Here is a 7,380-nt window from a genome sequence, read left to right on the forward strand (position 1 = left end):
TCCACTCTTGCCGCCCTAGTTTCCGTCATATCGGTGTTATGTTCCCGGATTTTGCGTTCCTTACACGGTTGGGTTATAATGGGAACCCCTTGACAGTTCGCTTTGAATAAAACTCCTCCATCAATGCCCAACCTTGGTTTTACCATTTTCCACCTAGCCTTTTTTTCCCTTGGGTTTCCGGAGCCTGAGGGTCATCTTTATTTAAACCCCCCCGGGCCAGTGCTCCTCTGAGTGTTGGTCCAAACTAGAGCCCTGTGCAGCGCCCCCTCGGGGAAACTCGAGGTTTGGTTTTAGTTGTATGGAGTGCTCATCTGAGCATGCCCTGAGAACGAGATATGTGCAGCTCCTATCGGGATTTGTCGGCACATTTGGGCGGTGTTGCTGGACTTGTTTTACCATTGTCGAGGATGTCTTGTAACCGGCATGCCGAGTCTGATCGGAATGTCTCGGGAGAAGGAATATCCTTCGTTGACCGTGAGAGCTTGTGGTGGGCTAAGTTGGGACTCCCCTGCAGGGATTTGAACTTTCGAAAGCCGTGCCCGCGGTTATGGGCAGATGGGAATTTGTTAATGTCCGGTTGTAGATAACCTGAAACTTAACTTAATTAAAATGAACGAACCGCGTGTGTAACCATGATGGTCTCTTCTCGGCGGAGTCCGGGAAGTGAACACGGTGTTGGAGTAATGCTTGACGTAGGTTGTTCTAGGATCACTTCTTGATCATAGTTGTTCGTCCGTGCTTTTGCCTTCTCTTCGCGCTCTCATTTGCGTATGCTAGCCACCATATATGCTAGACGCTTGTTGCAGATCCACATCATACCTTGCCTTACCTATAAGCTTAAATAGTCTTGATCGCGAGGGTGTGAGATTGCTGAGTCCCCGTGACTCACAGATTACTTCCAAACCAGATGCAGGGACCGATGATACCGCTCCAGACGATGCGCTTAAGCTCAAGTGGGAGTTCGATGAAGACTCTCTTCGTTACTATGTGTCTTTCCCGGATGATCAGTAGTGGTGCCTGGTTGGGGCGATCGGGGACCGTGTCGCATGTGGGGGTTGATCTTTATTTTGGTACCATAGTCGGACCATGAGTGTTTTGGATGATTGTAATGTTATTCATGTATTTGTGTGACATGGCGAGTGTAAGCCAACTATGTATCTTTTCCCCTTTTATTTATTTACATGGGTTGTTGTGAAGATTACCTTACTTGCGACATAGCTTTCAATGCGGTTATGTCTCTAAGTCGTGCTTCGACACGTAGGAGATATAGCCGCATCGAGGGCGTTACAAGTTGTTAATCAGAGCCTTCCCCCACCTTAGGAGCCCCTTGCTTGATCGAATCGTTGGCGTTGTTGAGTCTAGAAAAATGTTTTGAGTCATTTAGGAATTATATATCGGAGAGTTAGGAATTCTTTTTACTCCCCAGTCCCTTCATCGCTCTGGTGAGGCATCCCGACGTAGAGTTTTGACTCTTCTTTTCTCAAATTTCACTAAATTTTTTTTAGGATCACGCGGGTATCTTGGAATCGTTCCGATCAATTTGTGACGAGAACATTATTCTTGGTGCCTCCTGTCATTTAGGGGTTGTGGCAGTGTCCCGGGGAGTTGAGCTCCGAGGTGTTGTCGTCACAATTTTATTGTTGAGATTCTGGAATACCTAAGTTTCGCCAACATCGAAAATCTCTTTTATGCAGTTGTTGGTGAGATAACCTCGACGCCACCCAGTACTGGGGCGGGAGTTCGGGAGTATTGCCATAACTTGTATAACATATGCTTGTCGAAGGTTGAGCTAAATGATTTCCGAAGGTTTCTCGGTTATGTGTTGAAGGATGGATACAGCTGGATGTAGGATTTGCTAGATTTGGGTGAGATATTATGCTTCCCCTGTATCCGCAAAACCTGATTGCATAACCGGAAAGGTTAGGGAGTTTCATAGGTGGGAATTCTTGTAGCTCTAGTTCTTCTTTCCGCGGATATTTGGTTTGGGATTGGGTAATCCTCACCAAGTATTTGTTCTTGTCCGTACCTTGTTGTTTTTATTCTACCTCAATTCTAAGTGGCTTCTCAATTTATGGATATGTGACCATTTCGATTGGAATGCATTCGTTCATTTTGTTCGGATGTGAAGACTTTATGTTGCAATTTCAACCCGTTTGATTCAGCTTCAATATTTGTCTGTCAAGATGCTAATGGATGTCAACCTATTCAGGATGGCTCCTCCAACGCGCACGACTCCGAATCCTGATCTGCCACCACCACCTCCACCTCCGGAGGCATGGCAAGCTGTGATGGCCGCTACCAATGCAAACACGCAGCTGATCATGCAACTTCTTCAAGAGCACAACCAAGGGAACCAGGGCCATGGCAACAATCACAATCAGTTTGCTACACTCAACCAGTTCCTTGCTAACCAGCCAAAGACCTTAAGAAATTGTGTTGAGGCAACAGACGCTGATGATTGGCTCGTGGACATATGCAAGCATTTCGAGTGCAGTAACGTCAGGCCTGAGGACTTTGTCAAGTTCGCCTCCTTCCAACTCAAAGACCAAGCCGCAGAATGGTTTCAGCAGTACAAAGATTCTAGAGGAGGCCGTGTGATTACCTGGGATGAATTCCGTCAAGACTTCAAAGCTCATCATATTCCTCAGAGTGTGGTTGAGAGCAAGCGTGAGGAATTCCGCAACCTGAAGCAAGGCACTATGTCTGTTTACCAGTACAACATCATGTTCCAGAAGCTCGCCCGTTTTGCTAAGCAAGACGTCCCTGACAAGAAGAGCATGATATACCAGTTCAGGGGTGGTCTCAGAGAAGAACTCCAGCTAGCTCTCGTCCTTTTTGAGCCCAAGAAGTACGATGAGTTTTACAACATGGCAATGAAGCAAGAGACTGCTCAACTGAAGTGCGATGCTTCCAAGAAGCGAGTCAGAGATGCAACTCCTTCTTCCTCAACTCAAGTGGCTAAGCAGCAAAAGTATTGGCTTCCTCCTCCTCCGTTTCATCAGCCTTATCAGCAGAAGAGCAAAGGTGGCAGTGGATCTTCCCACCCACCCAACCCTGGCTTTCAGAACAAGACTTCATCTCAAGCTCCAAGATCAAGTGCTCCGTATCACCGTCCGCTCTCGAAGGTCACGTGCAACAAGTGTCAACAGAAGGGTCACTATGTCAACAAATGGTTCAATCAGAGGCGTCTCCCTCCTCCTCCTCCTGTGAGATCGGCAAGTACCGCAGTGGTCAAGCATAACCCCAAGCACGCCAAGGTCAATTTGATGAATGCAGCTCAGGCAGAGGACTCGTCAGATGTCATCATGGGTAACCTTCCTATTAACGATGTTCCTGCAAAAGTTCTTTCTGATACTGGTGCATCGCATTGTTTCATGTCAAAGCCATTTTTTGCCAAGAATGAATTCGTTTCTTCTCATTTGGGCAAACAAATGGATATTGTTTCTCCTGGTAAACGTTTGAGTGCCAGTTTGGTGGTTCCAGATGTGACTATCATGTTGGGCGACTATAAGTTTCTTTCTTCTCCAATGGTCCTTGGTAACTCGGATATTGATCTTATTCTTGGAATGGATTGGCTTTCTAAGCACAAGGCTCAACTTGATTGTGCTGCCAGGCAGATTCAATTGACTCATTCGTCTGAGGATGTAATTGTATTTGCCGCTCGTGATGATACCATCCGTCTATTTTCTCTCAATGAGAAGGGTGAACTGGATGCCATCTCTCAAATTCCAGTCGTTTGCGAATATCAAGACGTCTTTCCAGAAGAGCTTCCAGGAATGCCTCTGCACCGGCCAGTTGAATTCGTCATCGATCTTGAGCCTGGCACGGAACCTGTTTGCAAACGTCCTTACAAGCTTGGACCTGAAGAGTTGAAGGAGCTGAAGAAGCAACTCGATATTCAAGAGCGAATGGGTCTCATCCGACCTAGTTCTTCTCCGTGGGGTTGTGGAGTTCTTTTTGTGAAGAAGAAGGATGGAACGGACCGACTTTGTGTTGACTATCGTCCATTGAACAAGAAGACTATAAAGAACAAGTACCCACTTCCCAACATCAACGAGCTGTTTGAACAACTCAAAGGTGCTCAAGTATTCTCCAAGCTTGATCTCCGCATGGGCTATCACCAGGTTCGAATTCGTGAGAAAGATATCCCCAAGACGGCTTTCAGAACAAGCTATGGTTCATATGAATACACTGTCATGTCTTTTGGCCTCGTCAACGCTCCTCCGACATTCTCTCGCATGATGAACTTCATCTTCAACCCCTACACAAATGACTTCATCTTGGTCTACCTCGATGACATTTTGGACTTTTCCAAGAACAAGGAAGATCATGCCAAGCACTTACGTTTGGTGCTGGATAAGCTCAGAGAACATCAGTTCTACGCTAAGTTTTCAAAGTGCGAGTTTTGGCTCGATGAGGTTCTCTATCTTGGACATATCATCTCTGCCAAGGGCATAGCGACGAATCCTGAGAAGGTGTCTGCAATTGTGAATTGGGAACCACCTCAGAACATGAAGCAACTCTGCACCTTCCTTGGTCTCGCAAGCTACTATCGAAGGTTCATTGAGAACTTTTCAAAGATCGTGAAGCCTCTTTCAAACCTTCTCCAGAAGCACGTCAAGTACGTTTGGTTTCCTGAATGTGACATCGCTTTCAACACCCTGAAAGAGAAATTAGTCACTGCTCCAGTTCTGACTCCTCCTGATGAATCCAAACCATTCGAGGTCTTCTGTGATGCCTCTCTTCAAGGTTTGGGTGCAGTGTTGATGCAAGAGAAGAAAGTTGTGGCCTATACTTCTCGCCAGTTGAAGCCCAATGAAAAGAACTACCCTACTCATGACCTCGAGTTGGCGGCAGTTGTGCATGCTCTTTTGACTTGGAGTCATCTCTTATTGGGAAGGAAAGTGGACATCTTCACTGACCACAAGAGTCTCAAGTACATCTTCACTCAGCCTAATCTCAACCTCAGGCATACTCATTGGGTCGAAATGATTCAAGAGTATAATCGGAGCATCGAATATACTCCAGGCAAGGCCAATGTAATTGCTGACGCATTGAGCAGGAAGGCTTACTGCAATAGTCTGATTCTCAAGCCTTACCAACCCGAGCTTTGTGAAGCTTTCCGCAAACTCAATCTGCAAGTTGTTCCTCAAGGTTTCCTTGCCAACCTTCAAGTCTCTCCTACTTTGGAAGATTAGATTCGCGAGGCTCAACTTCTTGATGCTATGGTGAAGAAGGTGAAGATTGGGATTGCCAAGAGCCAACCTAAGTACAAGTGCTATCGCCTTGATGACAAGGATACTCTATTCTTCGAGGATCGCATTGTTGTGCCAAAAGGTGACCTTCGTAAAGTCATTATGAACGAGGCTCACAATTCACTCCTCTCTATCCACCCTGGGAGCACAAAGATGTACCATGACCTCAAGCAGGCGTATTGGTGGACTCGAATGAAGCGTGAGATTGCTCAGTTCGTGAACGAATGTGATGTCTGCAGAAGAGTGAAGGCAGAACACGAACGACCAGATGGTCTCCTCCAACCTCTTGCCATTCTAGAATGGAAGTTTGACCACATTGAGATGGACTTCTTGACTGGATTTCCAAAGAATAAGCGTGGCAATGATGCTATATTCGTTGTCATCGACAAACTCACTAAAGTGGCTCACTTTATGCCTATCAAAGAGTCTATCACAATAGCTCAATTGGTAGAGCTATATACCTCTCAGATTGTCTCTCTGCACGACATTCCACATTTGATTTCTTCAGATCGTGGCAACATCTTCACCTTGAAGTTTTGGGATTCTTTTTCAGAAGGCCATGGGCACCAACATCCGTTTCAGCACAGCTTTTCATCCCCAAACTAGCGGCAAGTCGAGCATGTCAATTAGATTCTTGAAGATATGCTCAGGGCTTGCGTTATCTCTTTCGGTATGAAGTGGAAAGATTGTCTTCCATATGCTGAATTCTCCTACAACAACAGCTTTCAAGCGAGTTCGGGTAAGGCTCCATTTGAAATTCTCTATGGCAGGAAGTGTCGTACTCCTCTTAACTGGTCAGAGACTGGTGAACGTCAACTTCTTGGAAATGACTTGATCACAGAGGCAGAAGAGATGTGCAAAGTCATTCGTGATAACCTCAAAGCAGCGCAATCGTGCCAGAAGAGCTACTATGATAGTAAGCATCGTGATTTGGATTTCGAGATCGGAGACCATGTTTACCTCCGCGTCTCTCCAATGAAAGGTACTCATCGCTTGGGTATCAAAGGAAAGCTTGCCCCTAGATATGTGGGTCCTCAAGATCGTCAGCAAGAGAGGCGATCTCGCCTATCAAATTGAGCTTCCCTCCAACTTTGCAAATGTGCACGACGTGTTCCATGTCTCTCAGCTCCGCAAGTGCTTCAAGACCCCTGACCGCACCGTCAACTTCGAAGACATTGATCTCCAAGAAGACCTTTCTTATCGTGAGCACCCAGTTGCTATTCTAGAAGAAACTGAGTGCAAGACTCGCAACAAGTCAATCAAATTCCTCAAAGTCAAGTGGTCACACCATTCCGACCGTGAAGCCACCTAGGAATGCGAGGATCACCTCCGTTCTGAGTACCCAGAGTTTTTCCGGTCCTAGATCTCAGGACGAGATCCTTTCGTAGTGGTGGAGTGTTGTAACACCCCGGATGTAATTTACCTTATATGTATCCCAACTCTTGCCGTTTCCGGCCTAAGTTATTTCATTTCGTCGTTGTCGGGTTTTTGTCTCTATGTGTTGTTGTCTTTGTCATGCATCTCATATCCTGTCATCATGTGCATTGCATTCGCATACGTGTTCATCTCATGCATCTGAGCATTTTCCCCGTTGTCCGTTTTGCATTCCGATGCTCCTATGTCCTCCGGTGGTCCTTTCTACCTCTTTTCGTGTGTGGGGGTTAAACATTTATGGATTGGGCCGAGACTTGTCGTGCGGCCTTGGTTTACTACCGCTAGACCGCCTGTCAAGTTTCGTGCCATTTGGACTTTGTTTGATACTCCAACGGTTAACCGAGGGACCGAAAAGGCCTCGTGTGTGTTGCAGCCCAACACCTCTCAAAACTGGCCCAGAACCCACCTAAACCCCTTCTATCATCTAGAGCGTTCGATCATGATCGCGTGGCCGAAAACCGCACCTCATTTGGAGCTTCCTAGCTCCCTCTACGCCTATAAGTAGACCCCCATTCCCAAATCCCGGATTTCTTCCCACGAAACCCTAAAAATTCCCTCTCCGCGCGCCGGACGTGTCCGGTCTGTGTCGTACAGCGTCCGCCCTCGCCTCCGCGCCAATCGGGCTGCGCCAAGTGGCGCGCCGCCATTCCCTCCACCGCCGGCCCGCGAGGCCCAATGCGGGCCCTCCTCC

The sequence above is a fragment of the Triticum dicoccoides genome, chromosome 3A (genome assembly GCF_002162155.2).
Source record: "Triticum dicoccoides isolate Atlit2015 ecotype Zavitan chromosome 3A, WEW_v2.0, whole genome shotgun sequence".
Classification (NCBI taxonomy): Eukaryota; Viridiplantae; Streptophyta; class Magnoliopsida; order Poales; family Poaceae; genus Triticum; species Triticum dicoccoides.